We start from the raw sequence: 16,076 nt of genomic DNA, 5'->3' as shown, positions 1-16,076 counted from the left end.
ATCTTTGGAGCATGGGCGGAAACCGGAGCACCCAGAGGAAACCCACACAGACACACAGAGAATGTGCAAACTCCACACAGACAAGGCTGAGATTCGAATCTGGGTCCCTGGCGCTGTGAGGCAGCAGTGCTAACCACTGTGCCACCTGTGCCGTGGAGTTATATATTCTACAGATTGCATATTGTATACATATAAGGATTTTCCACAGCCCCCAGGCGTCATTGGCTGGTGGTGAGATTTGTCGACAGGGTTTCCCAGTCCGTGCACTCTTCCCTGCCTCCAGGAAACCCACAGTGGATGTTCGCTGTTGGTGGGACAGGAGGATCGTGCTGGGAGAAGGGCCATCATATCCGTGCCCTATTAGCAACTCCTTTCTCAAAGCTATAAGTGAATGTGCCTTGCCCACACTTTCAGGTAGTGCAGTCCCACTCCTAACAACTCAGTCTGTATAAAGATGTATCCTCGTGTTATCGTTTCTCCTTTTACTGTGCACTTCAAGTGGATGTCCTCTGGTTGTTCTCACCCATGGGAACGCTTCTCCCCTGTCTGCTCTGCCCAGACCCCGCCATGGTGCTGAAACCTTCGACCAAATCTCCCCTCAACCACCTCCTCTCCAAGGACACCAACCCCGAACCTCTTCAGATTAGCGGAGGAGAGGGTTGCACAAGAAGCCAGAATGAGAGGAAGCACAGAGGGTGGTGGGATTGGAGGAGGTTACAGAGATAGGGAGAGTGAGGCGAAGCCACGGGGGGATTTGGAAACAAGGATGAAGATTTTCAAACTGAGGTACTGTTGAATGAGGAGTGAGTGTCGACCCGTGAGGCAAGGGTGAATGGAAATTGGTGCGATTTCCAATGAGGGGGTGGAATGGGAGGCAGAGATTTGGATGAGCTGGAAGTTGAGGGAAAGTGGGAGAGGAACAGTCAAGTCTAGAAGTAAGAGGCAAGGCAGGGACCAGGGGTGGACAAGCCTAACCTTAGGCAGCGGAAAAACTAGTGTGGAGATGTGGCTTGGAATCTTATCGTCCCACCTGCCATGGGAATCGGAATGGGCAATGGGAATGTCTGTTGACCTCAGGTGGCATTTTATGATTTCGGGATGAGTGAGGTTGTGAAATCCTGCCCGTGGCCAACATTAATGCTAAAGGGAATGCCATATCTAACACATCTAACGTATGGAGCAAGAATAGAGAGACCTGACCAACAAGGGAATCAGATCCCTGCTCTACCAATCTCTACAAATCATCTATAATCTTGGAAACCCGTTACTAACAAAGTGCAATTTTTTTTATTCACTCACAGTTAGTTAGAAGTCAAGTGCTGTCTGATATTCCTTGTGTGTTTGTAGTTTGAAACTACCCCCACTGTGTTGTCAGGCTTGCCATTATTACCCCCTCCTCTCTGCCCACTGACATCATAATGACTTGATTTCATTCACATTGATGAGAAAGGAGGTCTCAATGTCCTCCTCTGCACCAAAGGGTACGCTCCTTCAGTAAGTGCCGGTGTTGGCTCAGTGGTTGGTGCTGAGGGTTGAAGTGTTAGAGGTTGGGGTATTCCCAGCTGTGTGTTGGAAAATTTGGAATTAAGAATCTACTAATAATCATTGTCGGAAAAAACCCTTCTGGTTCACTGGACCTTTTGACTGAGATCAAGTGTAGTTTTGCTGTCCTGCCCTTGGTTGAAGTCAAGGGAAGATTGAGGGAAGACTAATTTAGGGACAATTTGTTACTCCCAGACTTCAGCCTTTTGGCTAAGATGCAGATGTGATCAAGCCTTGGAGGAGGTACAATGCCTGCTCCAAACAGCTTGGATCAGTGCAGATCAGGAAGTGGTGATCTTGTCACTTTGAATCTGGAGTGTCTCACTTGCTGAGACTTTGAATTAGACTTTGATTGGATTGAATTGGATATGAACAAAAAAAAACTCATTGGGGTCACTAATGTTCTGGTTGCTGAAGTTGATGTGGACATGCTGGTGTTGGACTGGGGTAAACACAATAAGAAGTCTCTCAATGCCAGGTGAAAGTCCAACAGGTTTATTTGGTAGCAAAAGCCACTAGCTTTCAGAGCACTGCTTGTCAGGTGAGTGGGAGTCCTGTTCACAGACGGGACATATAAAGACACAAACTCAGTTTACAAAATAGTGGTTGGAATGCGAGTCTTTACAGGTAATTTATAGGTACTCACGTCCCAGCCATTATTTTGTAAATTGAGTTTGACAAATACACGAATAGAGGGATATGGTCTCCGGAAGAGTAGAGGGCTTAAGTTAAGTCAGGCAGCATGGTCAGTGCAGGCTTGGAGGGCCGAAGGGCCTGTTCCTGTGCTGTAGTTTTTTGTTCTTTGTTCTCTATGATACTCCAGGTTTGGTCTAACCAGGACTTTGTCCAGCTGAAGCATGACTTACAATTGTTTGTATTCTAGTTTTCTATAGTCGATACTGACCAGGGATTGATCCACAGATCATTTATACATTTTTAATTCATTTATGGGACCTGGGCTGGGTCAGCATTTATTGCCCATCCCTAATTGCCTCTTGAGAAGGTGGTGGGTGAGCCGCCTTCTCAAACCCACTGCAGTCCCAGTGTGGTGTAATCAAACCCAAGTCTCTGGAGCTGTGAGGTAGCAGTGCTAACCACTGTGCCACCGTGCTGCCAAGGATTATGGTAAGGGGCTGAGCCGTGTGGGGCACTGGTGTTGACGATGATTATGGAGGAGGTGTTGTTGCATTTCCTTACTGATTGTGGGTTCAGAAGTCTGGATCCAGACTGGATTGTGGATCCAGTCGCAGAGGAGCCGAGGCCCAGGCCACGGAATTTGGAAATGAGTTTTGTAGGAATAATGTTGTTGATGGCTGAGTTGAAGTCCGCAAAGTGGGGAATTAAAATGATAGGCCATCAGAAACTCAGGGTCATGCTCGGAGGCTGAGCAAAGAGGGCCCCTAATCTGTGTTTGGTCTCCCCAATGTAAAAAGGACAGGTCAGTCAGGTTGGTTGTTGGATGTTAATCCCTTTACAGCCACAAGGGGGCAAAACTACACAACAAACTCCCAGTTACAATTCCACCACGTACATCCTGTGTTCTGTTTTAGACGGACTAAACTATGTCCCAAGTGCCTATCACATCACTGTGTCAAATGGCTGTGGGTTCGCATCCCACTTCGCACATCTTTTGAGCACACAATCCAGACTGACATTTCCGGTGCTGCGCCGAGGGTGTGCCACGCTGTCAGAGGGTGCTGACCATCGGCTGTGACATTAAATTCTGTAAGAAATCTCACAACAGGTTAAAATCCAACAGGTTTATTTGGGTAGCAAAAGCCACTAGCTTTCGGAGCCCTGCCCCTTCGTCAGGTAAGCATTATCTGACGAAGGAGCAGCGCTCCGAAAGCTAGTGGCTTTTGCTACCAAATAAACCTGTTGGACTTTAACCTGGTGTTGTGAGGCTTCTTACTGAGTTTACCCCCAGTCCAACGCCGGCAACTCCACATCACATTAAATCCTGTCAGCCCTTTCCGGGTGGATGTAAAAAAAAAGAGTTCCAAGGCAGTACTTTGAAATGGAACAAGGGAGAATTCTTCCTGGGTGTCCTGTGGGTTATTTATTACCCTTCAACCAATATCATTAAAATAAGATTATCCAATTATTCTCTCACTGATGTATGTGGGATCTTGCTGTGCCTAGGTTGATATTTCCCACATTATAATTGTGAACTTTTAAAAAGTTCTTCACCGGCTGGGTAGAGCTTTAGGATGTCCTGTGAGTGCAGAAGGTGCAGCAGAGAAGAAGTTGAAAGAAGATTTGATCGAGATGTTCAAAATCGTAAGAGTCATGGGCCTCCTGCAGTGCAGGGATCCTATTGAGTCTGCACCAACTCTCCGAAATCGCATCTTATCTAGGTCCATCACCCCACCCTATCCCCATGACCCCACACGTTGACCACCTAACCTTCATATCTGTGGACACCAAGGGGCAATTTAGCACGGCAAATCCATCTAACCCACCCATCTTTGGATGCTAAGGGGCAATTTACCATGGCTAATCCAGCTAACTGACACATCTTTGGAGACACTAGCAGACAATTTAGCATGGACAATCCACCTAACCTGCACGTCTTTAGATGCAACGAGGCAGTTTACCATGGCTAATCCACCTAACCTGCACATGTTTTGACTGTGGGAGTAATCTGGAGCACCCGGAGGAAACCCACGCAGACACTGGAAGCAAATTCCACACAGACAGTGACCTGAGGCTGGAATTGAACCTGGAACCCTGGAGCTGTGAGTTTGGACAGGGTAGATAGGGCGAAACCATTCCCGCTCATGAAAGGATCGAGAACGAGAGGGCATAGATTTTAATGTAATTAGTAAAACAATACATGGAGATACTTTTTCATGCAGCGAGTGGTGAGGGTCTGGAACGCACTGTCTGAGAGTGTGGTGGAGACTGGTTCAATTGAGGCTTTAAATACAATATTGGATTGCTACCTGAAAAGGAAGAAGGTGCAGGGTTAAGGGGAGAAGGCCAGAGAATGGAACTGGGGGAGTTGCTCATTTGGAGAGCTGGTGCAGACATGATGGGCTGATGGGCCAAATGGCCTCTGCCTGCACTGGAACAGTTCTGGAATAAATACAGATCTTTCTTTTCTCACCTATAAGAAGATCTCTCCAAGGCTAGTTCCTCAGTCACAATAGTTAGGTCATTTGAAGACAGAACTTCAGTCTGAGTTGTTTCCTGAGGTTGGTTTTTTTTTGCTTATCAGTGATGTGCAAATGGTGTCTCTGGGTTGTCAAGGCTGCTGAATCTCTGAAGGGAGCTGATTCGGCCTTACAGCGGGTGGGGGAAGGGAAAGACCTCTGTTGTCGAGGCTTCTGCTCTGTGGAGACATCCGTCCTGCCTACCTGATGCTTCACATCCTGTGAGAGATCCATCTCCCTGTCATCATGGATTTCCAGATCCACTACAGAGTGTTGCACGGATACCAGAGAATCCATCACAACGTCATCACGTATTTACAAGGTTACCGACATCCAGTAACTGTTTAACCAGTCTCCAGAGACAATGGGATGGAGAAACAAAATTATCATGATTGACCTATGCCTGGTTTCACTTAACGCTGTGAGACCTCGGCAAGCAAAACACATTTAACATCCCAGTGCCATTATTCATCATTAGATACAGAGTAAAGCTCCCTCTACACTGTCTCCCATCAAACACTACCAGGATACGTACAGCTTGGGATTAGATACGGAGTAAAGCTCCCTCTACACTGTCCCCCATCAAACACTCCCAGGATACGTACAGCACTGGATTAGATACAGAGTAAAGCTTCCTCTACACTATCCCCTATCAAACACTCCCAGGACAGGTGCAGCACGGGGTTAGATAGAGTAAAGCGCCCTCTACACTGCCCCCATCAAACACTCCCAGGACAGGTACAGCACTTGATTAGATACAGAGTAAAGCTCCCTCTGCACTGTTCCCATCAAACACTCCCAGGGCAATGGGACAATGTGAAACATTGAAATCACCAGAATTTTAGTGCTGTACTATCAGGGGTATTGTCTTTCAGATCAGACGTTAATTTGAGACCTCGTCTGCCCTCCTGGGTGGATGTAAGAGATCCCACGGTCACTAATCTGAAGAGCAGGGGTGTTCCCCCAGGTATCCTGGGTGATATTTACCCTACATAACAGAAACAATTTGAACATATTCATTCATGGGATGTTGGCATCAGTGGCTCGGCCAACATTCATTGCCCATCCCTAATTGCCCCTTGAAGGTGGTGGATGGGCCGACTCCTTGGACCCGCTGCACTCCCTGAGGTGTAGATACATCCACAGTGCTGTCAGGGAGGGAGTTCCAGGATTTTGACCCAGTGACAGTGAAAGAACAGCTGATATATATCAAGTCAGGATGGTGAGTGGCTCGGTGAGGAACTTGCAGGTGGTGTTGCCATGTACCTGCTGCCCCTTGTCCTTCTAGATGGTAGAGGTGGTGGGCTTGGAAGGTGCTGCCTAAGGAGCCTTGGTGAGTTCCTGCCATGTTTCTTATAGATGGTACACACGGCTGCCACAATGCATTGGTGTGGAGGGGGAGTGAATGTTAAAGATGGTGGATGGGATGCAAATCAATTGGTTTGTGTACTACTTGAGTGTTGTTGAAGGTGCACCCATCCAGGCAAGCAGAGAGTATTCCATCGCACTCCTGACTTGTGCCTTGACAATGCTAGACAGGCTGTGGGGAGTCAGGAGATGAGCTGACCTCTGCAGAATGTCTAGCCTCTGACCTGCTCTGGTAGCCACAGTATTTATATGGCTGGGTCTGGTCTAGTTTCTGGTCAATGGTAACTCCCCAGGACATTAATAGTGAGGGAATTCGATAATGGAGTGCCAATGAATGTCAAAGGGGCTTGGTTAGATTCTCTCTTGGTGGTGGTGATGTTTGATGCCTGTCACTTTTGTGGCATCACTTTAATGGGTGGCACAGTGGTTAGCATTGCTGCCTCACTGAGCCAGGGACCTGGATTCGATTCCTGGCCTCTGGTCACTGTCTGTGTGGAGTTTGCGTGTTCTCCTTGTGTCTGCGTGGATTTCCTCCCATGGTCCAAAGATGTGCAGGTTAGGTGGATTGGCCGTGCTAAATTGCTCCTTAGTGTCAGAGAGAATGGCTAGGATAAACGCATGGGGTTATGGAGATGGGGCCTGAATGGGATTGTGGTTGGTGCAGACTCGATGGGCCAAATGGCATCCTTCTGCACTGTAGAATGCTGTGATTCTGTGAACATTATTTGCCATTTGTCGGCCTAAGCCTGAATTTTATCCAGATCTTGCTGCATATGAACATAGACTGCTTCCATATTTGAGGAATTGGGAGTGGTGATGAACATTGTGCAGTCACCCACAAACATGCCCATTTCTGACCTTATGATGCTGGGCAGGTCACTGATGAAACAGCTGAAGCTGGTTGGGGCTTTGGACACTACCCTGAGGAAGTCTATGTCATTATCACATTGCCAAAGGAATAGAATATAAAGGTAAGGAAGTATTTTTGCAACTACACAAGGCATGTGAGACTGCACCTAGAGTATTGTAAGAACGTAAGAACTAGGAGCAGGAGGAGGCCATCTGGCCCCTTGAGCCTGCTCCACCATTCAATAAGATCATGATCTTTTTGGGGACTCAGCTCCACTTACCCGCCTGCTCACCATAACCCTTAATTCCTTTACTATTCAAAAATCTATCTATCCTTGTCTTAAAAACATTCAATGAGGTAGTCTCAACTGCTTCACTGGACAGAGAATTCCACAGATTCACAACCCTTTGTGTGAAGAAGTTCTTCCTCAACTCGGTCCTAAATCTGCTCCCCCTTATTTTGAGGCCATGCCCCCTAGTTCTAGTTTCACCTGCCAGTGGAAACAACTTCCCTGCTTCTACCTTATTTATTCCCTTCATAATCTTACATGTTTCTATAAGTTCTCCCCTCGTTCTTCTGAATTCTAATGGGTATAGCCCCAGTCTGCTCAGTCTCTCCTCGTAAGCCAATCCTCTCAACTCCGGAATCAACCTATTGAATCTCCTCTGCACCCCCTCCGGTGCCAGTATATCTTCCTCAAGTAAGGAGACCAAAACTGTATACAGTACTCCAGGTGTGGCCTCACCAGCACCTTATACAGCTGCAACACAACCTTGCTGTTTTTAAATTCCATTTCTCTAGCAATGAAGGACTGAATTCCATTTGCCGCCTTAATTATCTGCTGCATCTGCAAACTTACTCCTTGTGATTCTTGCACGAGGACACCCAGGTCCCTCTGCACAGCAGCATGCATTCAGTATAGTGCACAGTTTTGGTCCCCTTCTTTGAGGAAAGATGTAGTGGCATTGGAGGCAGCTCAGAGGAGGTTCACTAGATTGATGCCAGAGATGAGGGGTTTGTCTATGAAGAGAGATTGAACAGTTTTGGCTGATGCTTTCTGGAATTTAGAAGAATGATGAGAGATCAAAGTGAGGTACACAAGATGATAAAAGGTCTGGATAAAGTAGACATGGAGCGGATGCTTCCTCTTGTGGGGCATTCTAGGATGAGGGGTCATAGACTTAGGATGAGGGATAGCAAATTTAAAACTGAGAAGAAACTATTTCTCCCAAAGGGTTGTGAATCTGTGGAATTCACTATCCCGAAGTGTGGTGGATGCTGGGACAGTGAGTAAATTTAAGGAGGAGTTGGACAGATTTTTAATTGGTAATGGGTTGAAGGGTTATGGGGAGAAGGCCAGAAAATGGGGATGAGGAGCACATCAGTCATGAACAAATGGCAGAGCAGACTTGATGGGCCAAATGGCCTAATTCTGTTCCTATATCTTATGAACTTATGCTGTTTATGGGAACTTGCTGTGCATATTTTGGCATTTTCTACATTACAATAGTGATTACATTTTAGAAAGTACTTCATTCGTTGTAAAGCATGCTGAAGTCATGAGAGGCTGATTAACCATCTGACATACCACAACAACAGACCATCCGTATCTTTAGCTATTTTTATCCCAGGACGTAAGTTGTTTAGTTTTGTACTCAGGTGGCTTTTATTCAACTATAACGACCCGATGATGAGGGGTTGGCTAAGCCCACAAATCAGACATAAGCATCCCAGCGGACACTGACCTGTATTTCCAAACCCTTCAGTGAGACTGTCCGGAATGGGATTTGAATTCTGCAACTACTGACTAATAGAAAGACAGGGAGGCCATTCAGCCCTACGAGCCTGTCCATCATTGTGATTCATTTTGATCATGGCTGATCATCAAATTGAATATCCTGATTCTTTCCCCACTGCCCCGCCATTTCCCTTGAGCCCTTCAGCCCCAAGAACTGTATCTAATTTCTTCCTGAAATCTCACAACCCTTTGGCCTCAACTATTTCATATGGTAAGGAATCGCACACATGCACCACTCTCTGGGTGAAGAAATTTCTCCTCACCTCAGCGAGGGGGACAATGGCCTAGTGATATTATCGCTAGACTATTAATCCAGAAACTCAGTTAATGTTCTGAGGTACCTGAGTTCGAATCCCGCTACGGCAGATGGTGGAATTTGAATTCAATTAAAAAAAAATCTGGAACTGAGAATCTACTGATGACCGTGAAACCATTGTCGATTGTTTGGAAAAACCCATCTGGTTCACTAATGCCACTTCAGAGGAGGAAATCTGCCATCCTTAACCGGCCTAGTAAGAAGCCTCACAACAACAGGTTAAAGTCCAACAGGTTTATTTGGTAGCACAAGCTTTCGGTGAGTCTAGCCTACGTGTAACTCCAGACCCACAGGAATGTGGTTGACTCTTGACTGCCCTCGGGCAACTAGAGATGGGCAATAAATGCTGGCCAGCCAGCAATGCCCCTGTCCCACAAATGAATAAAAAAGGTTTACCCTTTTTCCTCAAGCTACTTCTGGAATCTCCCCACCATCAGGAACACTCTTTCTGAATCTACCCTGTCTAACTCTGTTAGAACTTTGTAAGTTTCTATGAGATCCCCTCTCACTCTTCTAAACTCCAGTGAATATAATCCTAACTGACAGTCCCTGGAAGACCTGCCATCCCAGGAATCAATCTGGCAAACCTTCACTGTACCTTCTCTATATTATAAGATCATAGGATAAGAAATAGGCCATTTGGCCCATCGGGTCTGTTCCTTCATTCGATCATGACAGATATGTTTCTCAACCCTATTCTCCTGACGCCCTTCCTCAGATAAGGAAACCAAAACTGCACACACTACTCCAGGTGTGGCCTCACCAACACCCTGTATAATTGCAGTAAAATATCCCTATCCCTATACTCATATCTTCTTGCTATGAAGGCCAAAATATCATTTGCCTTCTTTACTGTCTGCTGTCCTGCGCACTTTCTTTCAGTGTGGATTTCTTCCGGATGCTCCAGTTTCCTCCCACAGTCCAAAGATGTGCAGGTTAGGTGGATTGGCCATGCTAAATTGCCCCTTAGTGTCAGGGGGACTAGCTAGGGTAAATGAATGGAGTTATGGGAATAGGGCCTGGGTGGGATTGTGTTTGATGCAGACTTGATGGGCCAAATGCCCTCCTTCTACACTGTAGCATTCTATGATTTTTATGACTGATGCAGGACACCAATGTCTCGCTGCATATCCAATTCGAACAGGCGCTGGAGTGTGGCGACTGGGGGATTTTCACAGTAACTTCATTACAGTGTTAATGTAAGCTGACTTAATGACACTAATAAATAAACTTTCAAAAATTATCTAAATGGGTGTAAATTGAGAGAGGCGGATACTCAGCGAGACTTGGTGTCCTCGTGCATCAGTCACTGAAAGTCAGTGTGCAGTTACAGCAGGCAGTAAAGAAGGCGAGCAGTAGGTTGGCCTTCATAGCGAGAGGATTTGAGTACAGGGATAGGGATGTTTTGCTGCAATCGTATCGGGTGTTGGTGATTGCAGCGTTAATAGAAGCCTACTTGTGACATAATAAGTAAACAGTGAAGTGCTGAACAGTGAGACGGGGCCGACTGCACAGCCCAACGCTTGTACAAGGTCTTTCCCCAACTTCTGAGGGGATTTCCATCTGGTTCTTCTCTGGCGCCTTGTCCAGAGGCCCCGAAGAAGCTTCCGGGAGCCACCCTGCTTTTGCCTCCCGCTGAAATGTGTTTTTAATCTTGAGCAATAACAAGATTGCGGGACATAAATCAGCTTCAATCGCTTAAACAGTGCTCCCATCTCGGGGCTGGGCTGTCAGGAAGGAGAGGAAGAGAAATCTCCGTATTTAGTCCATAATTTCCGACTGGTTGCTGGGATTCTGTCTCCAGTGCGCAGGTTAGCCATGTATCATCGCCCTTCACTAATGTCCTTGGGGAGTTCAAATCACAAATCATCTCTTTCCCCAGAATCTGATTACTGCTGAGTTCTTTACTCTGTCTCTCTGCAATATGACTAGGAAAATTCTCATCCTAGTGTTCAAATCCCTTCATTAGAACATAAGAAATAGGAGCAGGAGTAGGCCATCTAGCCCCTCGAGCCTGCCCCGCCATTCAATAAGATCATGGCTGATCTGAAGTGGATCAATTCCACTAACCCGCCTGCTCGCCATAACCCTTAATTCCCTTATCGATCAGAAATCTATCTACCCGTGACTTAAACATATTCAACGAGGCAGCCTCCATCACTTCAATGGGCAGAGAATTCCAGAGATTCACTACCCTCTAAGAGAAGACGTTCCTCCTCAACTCTGTTCTAATTCCCTCCCCTCTGCATTTCCTCCCCCTGCCTCCCAATCTCCATAATTTCGTCCAGCCCTACAGCCAACCTGAGGATCTCTGCCTCCCCCGGCTGTGTCTTTAGCCTCTTCAGTTTGGGGCAGCGCAGTGGCACAGTGGTTAGCGCTAATGCCTCACCGCTCCAGGGACCCGGATTCAATTCCCGGCTTGGGTCACTGTTTGTGTGGAGTTTGCACGTTCTCCCCTGTGTCTGCGTGGGTTTCCACCGGTGCTCCGGTTTCCTCCCACAGTCCGAAAGATGTGCTGGTTAGGTGCTAAATTCTCCCTCAGTGCACCCGGAGAGGCACCGGAGTGTGGCGACTAGGGGATTTCCACAGTAACTTCATTGCAGTGTTAATGTAAACTGCCTGTGACACTAAAACTAAACTTTTAACCGTCCTGCCATTGGCAGTGTCTTTGCTGCATAATCTCTGTAATTCACTCCTTAAACACTTCTCCGTCCTCCTATTAAGATGCCCCTTGACAACAATAACTTATATTTATGTAGCGCCTTTAACATAATGAAACGTCCCAGGGCATTTCTTAAAATTTGCTCACGGGATGAGGGTCTCACTGGCTGGGCCAGCATTTTTTGCTCATCCCTAAATGCCCCTTGAACTGAGTGTCTTGCTAAGCCATTTCAGAGGGCAGTTAAGAGTCAACCACATTGTTGTGGGTCAGGAGTCACATGTAGGCCAGACCGGGTAAAGACGGCAGATTTCCTTCCCTAAAGGACATTAGTGAACCAGATGGGTTTTTCTGATAAGTGACAATGGTTTCATGGTCATTAGCAGATTCTTAATTCCAGATTTTCTTTTTAATTGAATTCAAATTTCATCATCTGCCGTGGCGGATTTGAACCAGGATCCCCAGAAAATTAGCTGAGTTTCTGGATTACCAGCCAAGTGAAAGTACCACCAAGCCACAGCCTCCCCTTGCTGTGAAACTAAATACAAAATCAAGCCACGTAAGATCAGATGACACAAAAGCTTGGCCAAAGGAATGTCATAAAAGGAGGAAAGCAAGATAGAGAGTTATCATAGGAACCCTACAGTGCAGAGGGGGGCCATTCAGCCTATCGAATCTGCACCGACCACAATCCCACCGAGGCCGTACCCCCCCCCCAATGCCATGCATTTACCCTAACTAGTTCCCCTGACACTAAGGGGCAATTTAGTGTGGCCAGTCCACCGAACCTGCACATCTTTGGACTGTGGAAGGAAACTGGAGCACCCGGAGGAAACCCACGCAGACATGGGGAGAACTTGCAGACTCCACGCAGACAGCGACTCAAGCCGGGAATTGAACCCGGGTTCCTGGCACTGTGAGGCAGCAGTGCTAATCACTGCGCCACCGTGCCACCCTAGAGGTTTGCGGAGGGGGGCGTGGAGTTCAGAGTTGGAGAGGTTTGGGGAGGGAGTTCAGGGTTGGAGAGGTTTAGGGAGAAGGTTCAGGGCCTTAGGGCCCAGGCAGCTAAAGACACCGCCACCAATCACAGCGTTTTTAAAATGGGGGACCCAGCATTAGAGGATGGCACAGGAGGAGATTACAGATAGGCAGAGGGACAAGAATATGGAAGAATGTGGAAACAAGGATGAGAATTTCACAGTCAAGATGTGACTTGATCAGGAACCAGGGTAGGTCAGCAAGTAGAGAGGTGATGAGGGGGGTGGCACGCTGGTTAGCACTGCTGCCTCTCCGCTCCAAAGACCCAGGTTCGATTCCTGGCCTTGGGTCACTGTCTGTGTGGAATCTGAACGTTCTCCCAGTGTCTGCGTGGGTTTTCTCCAGAGGCTCTGGTTTCCTCCCACAGTCCAAAGGTGTGCAGGTTAGGAGGATTGGCCGTGCTAAATTACCCCTTAGTGTTCGGACTAGCTAGGGTAAATTTGTGGGGTTACGGGAATAGAACCAGGGTGGGATTGTTATTGATGCAGATTCGATGGACCAAGTGGCCTGTTTCTACACTGTTGGGATTCTATGAGTGACTGGGACTGAGTTGCGGGTTGAAGAATTTTGGATGATTTCAGGTTTACTTGATTTATGTCACAAGTTGGCTTATAGTAACACTGCAATGAAGTTACTGTGAAAATCCCCCAGTCGCCACACTCCGGCACCTGTTCAGGTACACTGAGGGAGAATTTAGCATGGCCAATGCACCCTAACCCACACTTCTTTCGGACAGTGGGAGGAAACTGCAGCATCCGGAGGAAACCCATGCCGACATGGGGAGAATGCGCAGACTCCCCACAGACAGTGATCCAAGGCTGGGAATCGAACCCGGGTCCCTGGCGCTGAGAGGCAGCAATGCCAACCACTATGCCACTGATCATAATTAATAAAATATTTTGGATTAATGATTGCGTATTGATCCAATTGTTGATTCAGCGATCACAGGGATATAGTCCCGGAAGGGTGGGGAGTTTTAGTTAAATTGGGCAACATGGTCAGTGCAGGCTTGGAGGGCCGAAGGGCCTGCTCCTGTGCTGTAATTTTCTTTGCTCTTTGGTTAATTTCTGAAGTTTTTAAACGTTCTAGATCAGCTTTAACATGGTTTCTCACGAATCACTTCCTTTATTGTGACTGGGAATGATTTTGCTCTGGGTGGGTGGCGGAGCGTCAGAGAATTCCACTTCAGTGATATTCCATTGGTTCTCAAAGGATCTCTCCTGGAGGGCAGCGGGAAGAGGGATCGAGCCAGCTGTAGTTGGATGACAGAGATCACAGAATACTTGCAGATGAGCTACGATGTGATGTGTGAAGGTGGCGCAGACCATAAGACACAGGAGCAGAATGAGGCCATTCAGCCCATCAAATCTGCTCTGCCATTCAATCATGGCTAATATTTTTCTCATCCCCATTCTCCTGCCTTCTCCCCATGACCCTTGATCCCCTTATTGATTAAGAACCCATCTATCTCTGTCTTAAAGATACTCAATGACCTGGCCTCCTCCTGTGGCAACGAGTTCCACAGGTTCATCACCAGAAATTCCTCCTCATTTCAGTTTTAAAGAAGCGGCCCTTCACTCTGAGGTTGTGCCCTCGAGCTCTAGTCTCTCCCACGAGCGGAAACATCCTCTCCACATTCGCTTTATCCAGGCCTCTCGGTATGCTGTAAGTTTTAATTAGATACCACCCCCCCCCCCCCCCCCCCCAACCTCATCCTTCTAAACTCCATTGATGACAGACCCAGAGTCCTCAACCACTCCTCATATGACAAACCTTTCATTCCTGGCATCATTCTTGTGAACCTCGTCTGGTTCCCCTCCAAGGCAAGAACACCCTTCCTTAGATATGGGACCCAAAACTCCTTACAATACTCCAGATGGGGTCTGACCAGAACCTTATACAGTCTCAGTAGTACAACATTCCTGTGAGTGTGTCACAACATGATAGCAGATCTTGTGGAAGGAGTAGCGAGAGACAGAGAGAGCATCAGTGAAATCCTTGACTGGCCAGCAGTGCATTGGCTACTGCTGTAGTTCTTTGATTCTTGCTGCAGTGGGACTGAGCTCTCACTCCCTGTGTTGGGGTGACTTGCATCTCAAGCCCCGGGGAACACAACTGCCTCTTTACACATCTGTGCAAACACCGTCTGTCTTCCTGCAGTTGGGAGAGCGAGTGAGAGTTTATGATGCTGAACCACTGTCAACGCAGGATTTTTAACCCGTTTCGCAGAGACAACCCTGTTTCACACTCCTTCCTGACTCACAAGGGAGGGTTTCCAAAACACAATATCCGATCCTTTATTTAATAAGGCTTTCCAAAAACTTTCTATTGCAAGTGCCTGGCCTACTACAAAGATACAGGGAGAGAGTAATGAGGAAATAACAGACGCAGAGAGTTGGTAATGTGGGAGTAACAGACGCAGGAAGTGGGTAACGAGGGAGTGACAGACGCTGGAAGAGAGTAACAAGGGTGTGACAGACGGAGGGGCAGTGTAACGAGGGAGTGACAGACAGAGGGAGAGACTGAAAAATGAGGGCGGCACAATGAGTGAGTAACAATAGTGTGTAACAGAGAGGTGCGAGGAAAGTAAGACACCAAAGTAAACAGGATTGATGAATGAGGTGACATTGGCGTGAGGAATGGGAACAGAACTCGCAATGTAGCATGACGGTGGGGAGAGTGGGAGTGGTCTCCAAATCTCGAGCTGTATTTGGAGGGGAAGTAATGAGTGGGAGCAAAAATAACAGTGAGTCCAAATCACGCCGCAGAAATCTGTGGACGGGCTTAAACACGCCTGAAATCCTGCAGCTCCGATCGAAGTCTCCAACTGCACAAGCGCGGAGGAAAAAAAAATGATAGAATAAATTTCCCCTGCCACATCACTCCCGGGCCAGATAATGCCTCCCCCTGGCCCCCACGGACGTTGCCCCACTCCCACAGCATTACTGGTCCCTTTATTCCCCTATCCCCTCCACCACCCAGACATCATGGGCCCTTCCCCCCCTTCTGCCCCACCGATCTCAGACTTACTGTGTTTACCACCGATCTCAGACAGAGTGGTAGTGGATCCCACCCTTCTCCATTCCCCTCTTCTCCACTCCCTCCATTTCCACCCCCCCTCCCCCCCAACTGATCTCAAGCAGTGAGCCATTGGACGTTTTAGCACTTACCTCCTCATTAACTGGAACGCTGGAATCGGACTTTTGTGGAACATGTCTGTTTTGTGCCGATTCTGGATGGGCGAATGCACTGGTAAAGGGGGAAGTGCTGGTGAGGTTGGGTGTGTAGCCCACTAAGTCAATTTAAATGCATTTAAATGGCGGTCGCGCCCGTCATGGGCGCGGTCCCAA

The sequence above is a fragment of the Carcharhinus amblyrhynchos genome, unplaced genomic scaffold (assembly GCF_965287045.1).
Source record: "Carcharhinus amblyrhynchos unplaced genomic scaffold, sCarAmb.v2.hapA chromosome_324, whole genome shotgun sequence".
NCBI lineage: Eukaryota > Metazoa > Chordata > Chondrichthyes > Carcharhiniformes > Carcharhinidae > Carcharhinus > Carcharhinus amblyrhynchos.
Note: the sequence above shows the minus strand (reverse complement) of the source record.